At 37.2% G+C, this 14,701-nt stretch overlaps 1 protein-coding gene across 8 annotated transcripts in view; it reads right to left on the bottom strand.

The window, feature by feature from the left end:
• C5H6orf89 (chromosome 5 C6orf89 homolog) overlaps nucleotides 1–14,701 on the bottom strand; it is a 50,011-nt gene that overhangs the window by 17,917 nt on the left and 17,393 nt on the right. The window lies entirely within an intron of this gene.

Here is a 14,701-nt window from a genome sequence, read left to right as displayed (position 1 = left end):
TTCAACTTTTTTGAGAAACTGTTAAACTGTTTTCCAAAGCAGCTGCACTATTTTACATTCCAATCAACAATGGATGAGGGTTCCAATTTCTCCATGTCCTTGCCAACACTTGGTATCCTCTGTCTTTTTGTGTGTGTGTGTACTGTGTGTGTCTTTTTTGTGACCGGTAAGGGGATCGCAACCCTTGGCGTGGTGTCGCCTGCACCGCGCTCAGCCAGTGAGCGCACCGGCCATTCCTATATAGGATCCGAACCAGCGGCGGGAGCGCCACTGCGCTCCCAAGCGCCGCACTCTACCAGTGAGCCACAGGGCTGGCCCTCCTCTGTCTTTTTAATTATAGCCATTCAAATGGGTATGAAGTGACATCTCATTGTGGTTTTGTTTTCTTTTTTTACATGAAAAAGATACGATCATTTTATTAATTTAACATTTTGGTAACTGGGAAATTAATCATAAGATGAAAGTCTGTCTTCCAAATGAATGACTCCATTAAAACATTTAATAATCTTCATCTCATTGAAATATATTCCACTGTTAAAAATCTTCTGAATAATTAAACTGTTATAATGGTTGCAAAACTAGATACTTTCTATTATTTTTCTAAATGGATATAGTAAATGTTGTAGTTTTAAGTACATAAATGTCTAACTCTAATCAAGAAATGATTTTCCAGAATCCAAAGTCAGCTTTCTTAACAAAGGTAATCAAATTATAGATATACTATTTTTGGTAATAAGATGTAGTTACTTTTCAGAGATGTGTTAATATTCAGTCTAAAGTAATAAATTATTAATATAGTACAAAACTAAATCCTTTCATATTTAAAAACTATTAATTTTTTTTAACTTCTCAATATACATTGTAGTAGATTTCTGTGTCCTTTAACAATTCCTCTTTCTCCCCCCCTCTCCTGCAACTACATCATATCTACTCACTTAACAAGTTCAAGAAATTGTTGTGATTGTTGTATTTTCTTCCCCCACCCCCACCATTTACTTGTTTGTATATTTATTTATTTATTTCTAGCTCCCACAAATAAGTAAGAACATGTGGTATTTATCTTTCTGCACCTGACTTGTTTCACTTGATATAATTTTCTCTAAGTCCATCCATGTTGTTATGATAGTAGTATTTCATTATTTTTTATAGCAGAGTAGTATTCCATTGTGTAGATATACCACATTTTCCATATCCACTCATCTGATGATGGACATTTGGGCTGGTTCCAACTCTTGGCTATTGTAAATAGTGCTGCAATAAACAGGTATCCCTTTGGCATGATGATTTCCATTCCTCTAGATATATTCCCAGCAGTGGAATAGCTAGGTCGTATGGTAGATCTATATGTAATTGCTTGAGGAACCTCCATACCACTTTCCATAAAGCCTGCACCATTTTGCAGTCCCACCAACAGTGTATGAGAGTTCCTTTTTCTCCTCAACCTCGCCAGCATTTATCAGTCTCAGTCTTTTGGATATTAGCCATCCTAACTGGAGTGAGATGGTATCTCAAAGTGGTTTTGATTTTCATTTCCCGAATGCTGAGTGATGTTGAGCATTTTTTCATGTGTCTGTTGGCCATTTGTATATCTTCCTTTGAAAAATGTCTATTCAGCTCCTTTGCCCATTTTTTAATTGGGTTATTTGTTTTTTTGCTGTAAAGTTGTTTGAGTTCCTTTTATATTCTGGATATTATCCTTTGTCAGATGTATATTTTACAAATATTTTCTCCCACTCTGTTGGTTGTCTTTTCACTCTGTTCATTGTTTCTTTTGCTGTGCAGAAGCTTTTTAGTCTGATATAATCCCATTTGTTTATTTTTCCTTTGGTTGCCTGTGCTTTTGTGGTCATATTCATGAAGTCTGTACCCACTCCTACTTCCTGGAGCGTTTCCTCTGTTTTCTTTAAGGAGTTTTATTGTTTCAGGATGTATATTTAATTCTTTAATCCATTTTGAGTTGATTTTGGTATATGGTGAGAGGTACGGGTCTAGTTTCATTCTCCTACATATGAATATCCAGTTTTCCCAGCACCATTTGCTGAAGAGGCAGTCTCTTTCCCAGTGTATAGACTTGGTGCCTTTGTCTGAGCTCAGATGGCAGTAGGTATATGGGTTGATTTCTGGGTTCTCTATTCTATTCCATTGATCCGTGTGCCTGTTTTTATGCCAGTGCCATGCTGTTTTGGTTATTATAGCTTTGTAGTATAAAGTCAGCTGGTGTTATGCCTCCAGCTTTATTTTTTTTTTGCTCAGGATTGCTTTGGCTATTCATGGTCTTTTGTTATTCCATATAAATGTCTGGATAGTTTTTTCCATTTCTGAGAAAAATGTCATTGGAATTTTGATGGGCATTACGTTGAATCTGTAGATCACTTTGGGTAATATGGACATTTTCACAATGTTAATTCTTCTGATCCAAGAGCATGGATATCTTTCCATCTTCTTGTGTCCTCTTTAATTTCTCTCAACAGTGGTTTGTGGTTCTCTTCATAGAGATTTTTCACATCCTTGTTTAACTTTATTCCTAAGTATTTTTTTTTTTTGGTAGCTATTGTAAATGGGCTAGCTTTCTTGATTTCTTTTTCTGCATGTTCACTGTTAGAGTATAGAAATGCTACTGATTTGTGTGTGTTGATTTTGTATCCTGCAGCTTTGCTGAAATAATTTATCAACTCTAGGTGTTTTTTTGTATAGGCTTTAGGCTGTTCAATATTATAGGATCATATCATCATATCACCCCCTGCAAACAGGAACAGTTTGACTTTATCTTTTCCAATCTCTATGCCCTTTATTTACACCTCTTCTCTGTTTGTTCTGGCTAGTACTTCCAACACTACATTGAATAGGAGTGGTGAGAGTGGGCATCCTTGTCTAGTTCCTGTTCTTAAGGGAAAAGCTTTCAGGATGATATTGGCAGTGGGCTTACCATATATGGCTTTGTGTTGAGATACTTTCCATCTATGCCTAACTTGTAGTGTATCTTTATCATGAACAAATGTTGAATTTTGTAAAATGCTTCTTCAGCATCTATAGAGATGATCATATGGTTTTTGTCTTTGATTTTACTGATGTGATGTATCACATTTGTTGATTTGCGTATGTAGAGCCAACCTTGCATCCCTGGGATGAATCCCACTTGATCACTGTGTATAATTTTGTGTATGTGCTGCTGTATTCTCTTAGCTAGTATTTTATTGAGGATTTTTGCATCTATATTCATCAAGGATATTAGCCTGTAATTTTCTTTTTTGTGGTATCTTTGCCTGGTTTTGGTGTCAGGGTGATGTTTGCTTCATAGGATGAGTTTGGGAGAATGGTCTCTGTTTCAATCTTTTGGAATAATTTGTAGAAAGTTGGTATCAATTCCTCTTTAGAGGTTTGGTAGAACTCTGCAGTGAACCTGTCCAGTCCTGGGCTTTTCTTTTTTGGGAGACTTCTGATAACAGGTTCAATCTCTTTTATTGTTATTGGTCTGTGCAGATTTTCCATATCTTCTTGGCTCAGTTTTGGTAGTTTGTATGTGTCCATAAATCTATCCATTTCCTCCAGATTTTCAAATTTGTTGGCATATAGTTGCTTATAGTAGTCTCTAATGATTCCTTGTATTTCTGAGGTATCAGTTGTAATATAACCTTTTTCATTTCTAATTTTTGTTATTTGGGTCTTCCCTCTTCTTTTCTTAGTTAGCCTTGCTAAAGGTTTGTCAATTTTATTTATCTTTTCAAAAAACCAACTTTTTGTTTCATTGATCTTTTGTATCATTTTTTGGGTTTCTATTTCATTTAGTTCTTCTCGGATCTTAATTATTTCTTTCTGTCTACTAACTGGGTTTGGATTGTTCTTGTTTTTCTAGTTCTTTAAGGTGAAGTGTTAGGTTGTTTACTTGCCATCTTTCATTCTTCTGAAGTAAGCATTTAATGCGATAAATTTCCCCCTTAGTACTGCTTTTGCAGTATCCCACAGGTTTTGGTATGATGTGTCATTATTTTCACTAGTTTCAAGAAATTTTTGATTTCCTGTTTTATTTCTTCTTGGACTCATATGTCATTAAGTAGAATGTTGTTTAATTTCCATGTGTTCGAATAGTTTCCAGAGTTTTGTTTGTTACTGATTTTTAATTTTAGTCCATTGTGATCTGAAAAAATACATGGAATAATTCCAATCTTTTTGAATTTGCTTAGACTTGATTTGTGACCTAACATGTGGTCTGTCCTAGATAATGTTCCATGTGCTGATGAGAATGAATTTTCTGAGGTTGTTGGATGGAATGTTCTGTAGATATCTGCCAAGTCCAATTGGTCTAAAGTATTGCTTAGATCTTGTGTTTCTCTATTGATTTTTTGCCTAGACGATCTGTCCAATGTTGAGAGTGGGGTGTTCAGGTCCCCCACTATTATGGTATTATTGTCTATCTCATTCTTTAGGTCTAACAGTGTTTGCTTTATAAATCTGGCTGCTCCAACATTGGGTGCATATATATTTATGATTGTTATGTCTTCTTGATGGATAGATCCTTTTATCATTATATAGTGGTCTTCTTTATCTCTTTTTATGATTTTTGGTTTGAAGCCTATTTTATCTGATATAAGAATAGCTACTCCAGCTTATTTTTCATTTCTATTTGCATGGTATATTTTTTTCCATCCTTTCACTCTTAGTCTATGTGTGTCTTTACAGGTGAGGTGAGTCTCTTGAAGGTAGCATATTGCTGGGTCCATCTTTTTAGTCCAGTCAGTCTGTGTCTTTTGAGTGGGGAATTTAATCTTTTTACATTTAGAGTTATTATTGAAAGGTGTTGATTTACTCCTAGCATTTTACTGATTTTTTTGTTTAGATGTCTTAAGCATCTTTTCTTCCCTTCTTTCTGATTTTCTTTTTGTCTTCTGTGTTTGTTGGTTTCTTGGGGTAGTAGATAAACTATTTTTTCTCTTTACTGTTAGAATTTTTGTTTTACTGGTTGGTTCTGTTCTTTCTCGAGTATTCATGACAGTGACAGTTGTTTTTCAGGTACAAAATCCAGTATTCCCTTGAGAATTTCTTGTAAGGCTGGTCGTGTGGTAGTGAACTCCTGCAGTTTTTGTTTGTCTAAGAAATATACTATTTGTCCCTCATTTTGGAAGGATAGCCTTGCTGGGTAAAGTATTCTTCGCTGGCAATTTTTGTCCTTTAGTATTTTGAATATATCATCCCATTCTTTTCTGGCTTTTAGGGTTTCTGATGAAAAGTCTGATGTTATTCTGATTGGTGCTCCCTTATAGGTGACTTGCCACTTCTCTCTTGCAGCTTTAAAGATTCTTTCTTTGTCTTTGAGTTTTGCCAGTTTGACTATAAAATGTCTTGGAGAGGACCTTTTTTGGTTGAACATGTTTATGGATCTTTGGGCCTCCTGAATCTGAAGATCTGTGACTTTCTCTATTACCTGGAAAGTTTTCTGCTATTACTTCATTGAATATGTTTTCAATCCATTTCCTTTTTCCTCCCCTTCTGGAATACCCATGATTCGGACATTTGAGCATTTAAGGTTGTCTGTTATCTCTCTTAGATTTTCTTCAATTTTTTAAATTCTTTTTTCTTTTTTTTTGGTCTGCCTGTGTTAATTCAAACAGCCTGTCTTCAAGTTCAGAAATTCTCTCTTCTGCTTGTTCTAGTTCTGCTTGTTCTAGCCTGTTAGACTGTCTGTTGTGCTTTTTATTTCACTGAATGAATCCTTCAGCTCCACGAGCTCTGTTACATTCTTTTTCAGGGCACTGATTTCTTTGTACATTTCTTCTTTCAGGTCCTGTATATTTTTTCTCCTTTCATTGTGTTTTCTGAGTTTTCTTGTATCTCATTTAGTGTCCTTAGTACTGTTGCTCGAAACTCCGTGTCAGTCATTTCAAGGACTTCCTGTTCTACAAGATTTAGAGCTTGAGAGTTATTATTTTCCTTTGGTGGTGTCATACTTTCTTTTCATATTTCTGGTATCTTGCCTTTGTTGTTTAGTCATTGTCGCAGGGGGTATCACGGTCCACTAGTTCCACCCTGATGTCTGGCCTGCATCCTGAAGGGACTGCCAATTCGGGGCAGCAGGGACTGGCCTGGGCTGGGGTCCCATGGCACCTGCCTGTTCCAGTGCGGCTGACTTGGAGCGTGTGGGCTCGGTGGCTCTTGGGCCTCTCTGGGCAGCGAGGACTGGCCCAGGCTGGGGGTCTTGTGGTGCCTGCCTGTTCCAGCACAGCTGACTTGGGGTGTGTGGGCCCAGCAGCTCTCAGGCCTTTCTGAGTAGCGGCAACTGGCTTGGGCTAGGGTCCCATGGCTCCTGCCTGTTCCGGTGTGGCCGACTCGGGGCATGTGGGCCTAGCGGCTCCTCATCGTGGTTTTGATTTGCATTTCCCTGATAGTTAATGATGCTGAGCATCTTTTCATGTGCCTATTGGTCATCTATATATCCCTTTTGGAGAAATATCTATTAAAATCCTTTGCCCATTTTTAATTGGGTTGTCTTTTATTGAATTTTTTAAGTTGTAAACAATAAATTCTTAAAAAAAAAAATAATGAGGAACTTGCTTTACCAGAAATTAAAGCATTCTATAAAGCTACTATAATTAAAATAGTATAGTCAATCCTTATTATTCAGATTCCTATTTGTGAATTCACCTACTCCCTAAAATGTATTTGTAACCCCAAGACCAATACTTGCAGTCATCTGCAGAGCAGTCAATCAAAGCTGAGGTGGAGCAAGGTAACGTCCTGCCTTTTTGTTTCGCTTCTCATACTGTAAACAAGTATCCTTCTTGTTATCTATTTAGCGCCATGTTTTTGGTGTTTTTGTGCTTTTGTTGGTGATTTTGCTGTTTAAAATGGCCCTGAGGGGAGGTTGTGCATGTGTAGAGTCAGGGGGTATATGAGAACTCTCTGTACTTTCCCAGCTCAATTTTGCTGTGAACCCAAAACTATTCTAAAAAACAAAGTCTATTAATTAAAAAAACAAGTCCCCAAGCACAGTGCTAAAGTGCTGTCTAGTGTTCCTAAGTGCAAGAAGGCTGTGATGTGCCTTACATAGAAAATATGTGTTAGATAAACTTTGTTCAGGCATGAGTTATATGTACTGTTGACTGTGAATTTAAAGTTAATGAATGAACAATATAACATAAGGTGTTTTTAAACTTAAGTACACATAAAACAAAGTTGTATATTGATTAATTGATGAAAATGTCATGGTGGAGGCTCAGAGGACCCTAACTCTGTATTTACACTAAGGACAATGATTCAATATTCACTAATTCATATTCTCAGGGACTTTATAGAACATAACTACCACAAATAATGAGTATCAATTATATGTTCTTATAGAGGAAGCTGCAAATACTTCCTCTATATAGAGTAAATACATACATATACATGTGTGTATACACACACACACACACACACACACACACACACACAGACAAGAAGCTTAATAAAACAGGGGGAAAAAATGTGGAAACAGATCCAGTATGTATATGAGAGTATTTAACTTATGATAAAAGTAGATTTTAATTCAATGAGGAAAGGATGGATTCAGTAAGTCATACTGGGACAAGTCACCAACTATTTGAAAGAAAAAGTTTAATCTCTGCCTTTCATTATAGACTGAAATAAATTCTAGATTAACTAAAGGTATAAATAGAAAAAACAAAATTTAAAAAATAACTAGAGGAAAATATAGGAGACTATTTTATCATCTTGGGAGCAAGAAAGACTTTTAAGCAAGACACACCCCAAGATGCCATAAAGAAAAAATAGATTTGTTGAGTATTTGCATACAAGAGGCAAAGAATTAATTTAGCTAATATATAATGAGCTTCTATTAGGTAAGAAAAAATTTTAAATGGGAAAAGAGTAAACAAGTACTTCACAGAAAAATAAATATAAATGGCCTATAAAACATCCAGCTCCACTAATAATCAAAGAAATTCAACTTGAAATGAGGTACTATTACACAGTTTTCTAACTGGCAAAATATTGACACCATCCAGTGTTGATGATCAACATATGCTGTTAATATAAGTATAAGCTGGCATAAGTTTACGAAGACAATTTAGTAGTATTTATCAAAATTTAAAATGCACATTCCTATTGACCCAGGTATTCTACTTCCAAGAATATATCTTATAGAAATAATAGTACATGTATATAAAGATATGTGTAGATGAATGCCCCAGGTACATTTTTTGTAACAGCAAAAAAACCCACAAAAAACCCACAAAAAACCCTGGAAACTGGTTAAGTTATGGAATATTCATAGAATGGCATAATACAAAATCCCCAAAAATGTGTATTCTGGGTTGAAGAGTGTCCCCACCTCAAAATTCATGTCCTTCTAGGAACCTCAGAATGTGGCTTTATTTGGAAATAGGGTCTTTGTGGATATAATAAGTTGAGGTCATACTGAAGTAGAACAGACCCTAAATCTAATTTGAATAGTGTCTTTATAGAAAGAGGAGAAAACACACAATGACACACACACAGAAGGAAGATGGCCATGTGAAGATGTAGGCAGAGATTGGAGTTATGCTACCATAAGCCAAGGAATGCTGAGGATTGCTGGTAATCACCAGAAGCTGGAAAAGGCAAGGAAGGATTCTTCCCTAGAGCCTTTGAGAGGGAGCACGGCCCTACCGACGCCTTGATTTTAGACTTCTGGCCTCCAGAGCTGGGAGAGAATGAGTTTCTGTTGTTTTAAGCCACCCAGCCTGTGGTACTTTATTTTGACAGCCTGAAAAGCTAATATAACATGTCTAGCCAAAAATATGTACAAGAGATCTTTTTGTTTGTGTGAACCAAAAAGTATTTCATATATTATTTTATATTAAATATATCTATCTGTATAGACGAGGACAAATTCAGAAGGATGTATAACAAATTATTACTAGTAGTTGCTTGGGTAAGGGAGTCAGATGGATAAAGGTGAAAATTTTTACTTTGTTACAAGTATTTTTAAAAGGCAAAATCTTACACCTCTTTATTATCTTTGTATGTATGTATTTTATGTATTTTGCAAGTAAAAATGTCTTTGGAGTTATGAAAACTTAAACCAAGAGTATCAACTTTGAAGTGCAAAGTCATCTCAGAAGGCATGCCACGAAAGGCACCTGACAGGAGCAAAGTCACAGTGGCCAGGCTGGTGGCCAGGAGAGAAAGAAGGCAAAGAGCGAGGAAAATGGATTACTGGAATGGGGCAGCCTATACCATCCAAATGAATCTGGGGAGCCCAGACTTCAAGATGAAGAGCTTCCACTGATTTCTCTGTAGTCTTGAGATTACCAAGATGGATAAAGAACGTGCTTATAGGTGGTGTGAAGGACAGAGAAAGGGATAGGCAGTGAAATCTAGGCAGATAGATTGTGTGTGGTATGGTATGGGGCAGGCTCCTCCTCTTCTTCCCACAGAACCCCCAACAACAGAGGGAGATGGGGCCAGACTCTAGCTTGGCCTCCATCTAGCTGAAAAGGTTTTGTCTGATGTGTTCTCTATATAACTGGCTGGAGCCACCATGCCACAAAGTGAGCAAAATATCCTACAAAACAGCTAACAGCACACAGCCAGACTATTCCATACCACCCCACTTCACAACATTTCTTCAACTACCTAATATGCTGCATCTCACTTCTTTTCAGCCCTCCTCTGTTTCTATCAACTCTTACTGCTGCACCAGAACAGAAAGGCCAGTAGAAGTTACACAGCAACTTCCTATCTTAAATTTAATTTCCAAGGCTTCTTTACTCCAGATATCCTCTTATACCAGCTATTTTATATTGGAAAAAAAGGTTTGGCAGAGAAGAGAAACTCTACATATAAGAGTTCAATAAAACTCATGACCTGTATTCCAAATTCTCACCATGATTTGGAATCATTTCACTGTTTGAGATATCAAAAAACAGTCTCTCAGACAAAACATAGCCTTGAGGTCAAGAAGCAGAAACTGTAACCTACCACTCTTCTCTACAAGTTGGGCAATCTACAGAAAAGTGGGTGGGCCAGTATCTGACCTGACAGGAGACTTCCTGGTGCCTGAGAGTTTTTTCAAAGAAAACTCATTTAAGCTGGCTCCATAACATACCCTGGAATTCTGAGTGGGGAGAGTCCTCCTACACAAATCATTAAACAGGCAAAAAACAACAAAAAAGATTTTAATGGATACAAAGCTATGCTATGTACCCCAACTAAATCAATGTACAGTATGTGCATTATATACAACACACTGTGCCCCACAAATATGTACAAATAAACATTAAACATTTTTTAAAGAATTTAAAAATTAAAATAAGGTTTCTGTGCAGACAAAAAACTCCCTTTGCAAGAAAGAAAGGCACAAAGCGAATACCAGTCCACAAAAGCAGAGAGTTTGTCTGTTTTGTTCACTGCTCTGTTGAGAACAGTGCCTGGCATACAGCAAGATCTCAATAAACATTCACTGAATGAAAGAAAGAAACAGAGAGAGAAAGAAACCAACCAACCCTGACTTTTTAGAAGCTTTAACAATAGGATTAAGTCCATGAGGAGAAAAATCAAATGAGCAGTCTGGATTCACATAAATCTCAAAATAAAGATTAAATAAATATAACCTCATGATTTCTTATATTAGAAATGTATCCAAGAAAAGCCAGCAAAGCCCACGACAAAGTTCCCATAACTCCCACTGGTGTGTGCTCTGTATTTAATCAGGCTACTCTCCAGAAGCTTGTTTTGCACAGCACCTCTTCTAGTGCCCTGGACATGAGACAGGAGTGAAGCCTTGATGGTGAAGGCGGCCTTTGCCAGGTCCCCTTCATGGGTAGCAGCATGCCCAGGGCCATTTTCATATACCATAGGGATGGAAGGAGCCCAAGAAATCACTTTTCCAATAGCCTTGCCTCCAGGAAGGAATGCATTTAGACTGTTCCAAACCACAGAGTCTATCTATTTTCATGATTTCTCACGTGTACAAAAATTTGTCTCTAAATGTGAGACTTTAGATAAGTTGTCATCTTATACATCAGTTTCCTCATCTCTGAAACGGACATTAAAAACTGTAACTACTTTATATGATTGTCAAAATAAATATAAAGTACATGGCACAGTGCCTGCTATATAGTAAGTGCTTGACAGAGCTGTTATCACAGAAAGTGACCTTTTTTTGAAAATAAAAGAGTAAGGCACTCTTTGAGGTCTAAGCATTTCATCTTTTGGCACTGGCCTGGACTCATTAAGTCTGAAGAGGTCCTTAGTTCTAAGTCAATGAATCATCTGCTATTCTCAAAACTCCTTAATGTTGCTGGATCCACTTTACCTTTCCCTTGAAGGCCTATGGATGCATAAAGCTCCAATTGTGCAGTACAGAGATATACCTTCTCACTATATGTAAGGACTATCCCAGGCCTCCTTGGTGTAAATGGGTGTTTTAATTTAATATTGGCCAGAAAACGCCCAAAGTAAACAAAATAATTGGGCCTAAGATGCTAGAACCTGGCTCGGGTGAGGGCAGAGATGGCAGGCAGTAGGTGTAGTATAATGGACAGAAGGCTAGAATTAAGAAACAAGTGTTAGCTGGGTAGCACTTTTAGCTGCGTAGCAAGTTCCTTCACCTCTCCTGGCCTCAATTTCCTCTTTTATATAATGGGAGTAAATACTAGATTATTACTAGTATATTCTCTAAAGTTCTTTTTTAGCTCTAAGATTCAGTGATTTTATGGAAATTGTGAAAGCCAAGAGAATGGCTGGCAAGAGCAAAGTGGATATAAAGACATGTGGCCAGGAGAGAAAAAAAAAAAGAACTAAGAATGTGAATGTGAAGGGAAAACAATGGGTTAAAAAGAGAAAGAAGTAAGTCAAACATTATCCATAAGGTCGCACAATGGGAGGATGAGCTGGGCTGAAAGCCTAGGAAAAGACTAGTTCAGGAAAATTCTAAAGGGCGAATAGCTTAGAAGACCATTTATCATTGGGATTGCAGTACCAGCCAGAAAGAACCTTGTTTCTTGAGGGACTAGGGAGCTGAAAGAAATATTATCTGATGACCTCAGGGAGAGAAAGTGTGTAAAACTTCAAAATCAAAGTTAAAGCTAGACTCTTTACATATATTGCCTAGCTACAAACTGCACAGATTAGAAGTTAAGAGTTCAGACTCTGAAGACAGGCTACCTGAGTTCAAATCTTAGCTCCAGGATTTACTAGCTTTAGGACCTTGGGCAAATGACCTAACCTTACTGTGCCTCAGTGTCTCCATTTGTAAAATGGGCACAAAACCTGACCCTACCTCATAGGGATTTTACAAATATTAAATGAGCCAATATATGAAAAGCCCTTTGAACAAGGTCTGGCACCTGGTAAATACTAAAGTGTCAGCTTACTATTTTCTGTTGCAAAGTGGGATGTTTATATGACTCACTGCAAAGTCAATTAATTCTCCTCATCCAGAGGATTCAGGGGCAAGATTTCCTACCCAAGGCTGAAACCTAGAAAAAGAACCCTATTTCTTTGCCTTTTGTTCCCTGGGTGGGGTTAGGAGGAAACCTCCCACTGTTGGTGGTGGTGTCTTTAGTACATCACCAAGGCTCCATATGTCCTCCATCAAGAGTGCCAGATGACCCTGGGGGCATCAGACAGGCCAGCACTTAAGGAAGCAACATGCTCATGGGGTTTCCTTTGGGGAATTTGCCACACCTTTCTTCCGCTGCATTTACTTTAAGGATACTGCTAAATAATCCTAACTTGAAGGCAGTTGTTTTTTGGCACCAGGGCATTAAGAATGATATAGTTTTACTTTTCTCACTCTCTTGTGGGCTCAGAGGTTCCCACTTGTTGTACCTAATTCTTCTATTTACCCTTCATATTATTATGCATTCTTAACTTTCCCTCTAAATGCTATGCAAAATGCTGTTAGTTTTACATGGCTACAGTTTCTCAGAATTATCACACATAGGAAAATACGGTGCATAAATATCCATATTTACGAGTAAAAACAGCACTTTAATAGAATCAACATTAAAAAGCTAAAACCCACACCCTTCTAATGCTCTCTCTGACTGAGCTCCACAGACTCATTTTATTTCCATCTGCAAGGCAAAATACGAGGGTACTTCAAAAAGTTCATAGAAAAAAAGAATTCAAAGATAACATGAATCTTTCCATGAATTTTTTTTTTTTTTTAAAAGATGACCGGTAAGGGGATCTTAACCCTTGACTTGGTGTTGTCAGCACCACTCTCCCCCAAGTGAGCCATGGGCTGGCTGGCCCTCCATGAATTTTTTGAAGACCGCTTGTATTAATGTGAAGTAGACCAAATAATCTGACTTGCTGACAAAACACTAATATTTCCTGAATTGTTAATCTATGATTTAGAGAAAGGCAATCCTTGTCCACTGACTATCCCTTATTTCTTAACTCAGTAGTCTATGGAGATTTACTTTACAGCACAGGGGAAAGAAAGCAAATGCCATCAACCAGGTCCTATTTACTTCATGTCATGTGCCAAAGACCAGATGTTGCCCTCAGGGAGGCTGCGAGGGGAAGACAGTCAGGGAAAGAGACTGATGGGTCTGAGGAAGCAGCGTAGGCTGGCCCAACTGACAAGCTTTTCTGGCTCTTTCCCAGATGCTCTGGACCTTTCTGATAGGAACTGGAAATTTCATTTTTTTTAAGCTCTGTTGATGACATTTCAAAAATGACCTTCCCAATAAATACAAGGAAGTTATATATGGAATTTAAAAACTAAATATATGAGCTGCTGATTAAAAAAAAAAAAAAAAAAAAAAACCTCACAAGGCTGAGTTCTTGTCTTAAAATGTTCCCTTCCTTTGATTTTGATATAATTTTGGAAATCTTTCCATGACTTCCTCAAATGTACAAAAATAGCTTTCAAAGGAGACCCAATCCAATGGATGATTTTTAAGAATAATGTTATGGTTATAAAGTTTAGCTTAAACTAGTAAATTGTTTCTGATACAATACTGAAAACATATTCCCTAAAAGTTATGCTGGGTCCTAAAGGTTTCAAAACATGTTTACACAAAAAGTTCTATAGTCCGTTTATGATATTAATGTACATATTCCTCCATACAAATAAGATAACACCATCCCCCAAAAATCCCAAAATAACATCCATCTATTCTTTCTCAAAAAGTAAACTTCAAGTCTTACCACGTTACACTGTCTCGAAAAGGAAACCCCGTAAATGGACTAAGAATTCCTACGTTGCCGTGGATGCACTGTTACTAAGTTTACATGTTTCTTAAATTCACTTACTGGCAAGATTAATACACTTTTGAGCACTAAATTAAGTGAACTGTGACACAGAGAAAAACTAAATTGAAAGACTGGGATAAATCTAGACAAAACCTAGCCAAATAGGCCAATTAAGGATGGTTAGAGGATCTGGTTAAAAGCAAACTGGACTCAGTATTAAATATCCATTACGGGTAGGTATCACAGGAGAGAAAAGGATAGAATAAGATATAGTCAAATCTTTCTTATAAGCAAACACACTCAGCCCCACCATGTGTGTTCTGGAATTAGGGTTTATTGCTTTTCAGCCTTTTGGCTAAGATCACGTGGAATTAGGGTTTGAATTTGGTTCTACCAGATGTGTTTCTCTGGCAAGTTTCTTAATTTCTCTGAGCCTCAGTTTCCCAGTCTGCAAAATGGGAATAATAAAACCCATTCCACAGAGTTTTAATGGGGACTGAGTTCAATGAGACAATAT

Source organism: Cynocephalus volans, chromosome 5, assembly GCF_027409185.1.
Source record: "Cynocephalus volans isolate mCynVol1 chromosome 5, mCynVol1.pri, whole genome shotgun sequence".
NCBI classification, from domain to species: Eukaryota; Metazoa; Chordata; class Mammalia; order Dermoptera; family Cynocephalidae; genus Cynocephalus; species Cynocephalus volans.
This window is presented reverse-complemented; position numbering and strand designations above follow the sequence as displayed.